Below are 1,537 nucleotides of genomic sequence, written 5' to 3'. Positions count from 1 at the left end.
GGGGCCTGCCTTATGAACCAAGGGAAAGAGCTAGGAACACCTGATCTGATGCCCCTACTGTGACCCTCACTTGCAGCCATAGGCTGGGAATGCCAGGGTCATATGTTGATCTAGTCTTGGTCTTGGTTCCTACGTCAACTCGTGGGTGGACATGACCCACAGCGACTAAGGGGAAAAGCAGAGGAACCATTGACATTTGTACCTGTCTTTAGTCCCCAACAAGCCCATGCTTCATGAGGTGCATACAGATCCCAGGGTCAATGCTACGTTTCGCCTAAGCTCCGATTCCTGCCTCCGCCAGTAGCAATATGAAATTCTCTTCATTAAAGACCAGATCAAAGGTTGCTTTCTCCAGGCAGTCTTCTTCAAGCTCCAGCAGCTACAAACCTCTCTCCATCTTCTGGTTTACTGGGACATAGCATTTGTGCTTCTCTTACTGGGGTCTACCATTTTCTTATTTGGGTAACTGTCAGTCACATACACATGTGGGACACATAGTGGGGCTCATCCTTTGTACTCTTGCACTTTGCTACCAGATGGACAGTCCTTGAAAAGGCAGAGCCCAATTGTCTACTCCATGGTACTTGTACTTTCAGTATCTGTGAACTGAGAATGGATATAATGACAAAATGCTAGGGATAACTTGAGGAATACTTTCGAAGTAGGTTTTTAAAAAGAATTTCTATTTAGTCTTAACAGTGCCTATAGGCTTATACAAATCTGGTGTCATTTTATTTTTTATGGGCATTAAAGAAGGATTAAAAATGGTGATGTCTGTTGCCACGTGTTCACAAACTCTTTAAAATTACTCCTCTCCCCGCCCCTCCCCCACCCCCTCAGATCTGTGGCTAAGGATTACCAGTCATTGGGCTAAACTATCCTTTTGATTAAATCACATGGTCAAGATATACCACTTTTGGGAGTTCCCTGGTGGTCTAGTGGTTAGGACTCGGAGCTTTCACTGCCGAGGCCCGGGTTCAAACCCTGGTCGGGGAACTGAGATCCTGCAAGCCCCACAGCGCGGCCAAAAAAAAAATACAGCACTGTTGAGGGTTTGACCAATGGCAGAACCCACCAACCTCCTGGCTTTGTGCAACTGCTTTGCTTTCCCCCTGCATGTATTTTACTTTCTTTATGTATGCACAGGTTAGAACCAGCCTGTCTGCAAAAAGGAAAAGGTGACGTGACTGTATCTGTTTGAAGATAAATCCCGCCAACCATGTAATGCTACCTGAGACCAAACTAGAAAGTGCCTTGCTGCCACCGCTATTATAGCTGCGAGTTTATCTGCTCTGGTCCTCACTCCTTAGCTCTCCCACCTGGGCAGTCTCTTGACTGGCCAACAAGCCATTGAACTTGTAAGAATAGAAACCTGATATTTATTCCTCAAAATTAGAATGAGGGGAAAAATGTAGATAGTCATATTCTATAGCTGTAGCATTGGAAAGGAATCCTCCCAAATCCCATTTGTTTACTAAGTTTGATGGTGGTTGTACAGGTCAATGTTAGATAAACCAGTGCAAAGGCTGAGGAGCTC

General features: G+C 45.2%; 1 non-coding gene across 1 annotated transcript; it reads left to right on the top strand.

Annotated features, from left to right (window-relative positions):
* The first annotated feature begins 924 nt into the window (after nucleotides 1-924).
* TRNAE-UUC (transfer RNA glutamic acid (anticodon UUC)) lies at nucleotides 925-996 on the top strand. Its single transcript has one exon. It is a non-coding gene; the product is annotated as a tRNA-Glu (tRNA).
* Nucleotides 997-1,537: the final 541 nt, after the last annotated feature.

This window comes from Lipotes vexillifer, unplaced genomic scaffold, assembly GCF_000442215.2.
Source record: "Lipotes vexillifer unplaced genomic scaffold, Lipotes_vexillifer_v1.1 scaffold240, whole genome shotgun sequence".
Classification (NCBI taxonomy): Eukaryota; Metazoa; Chordata; class Mammalia; order Artiodactyla; family Lipotidae; genus Lipotes; species Lipotes vexillifer.
This window is presented reverse-complemented; position numbering and strand designations above follow the sequence as displayed.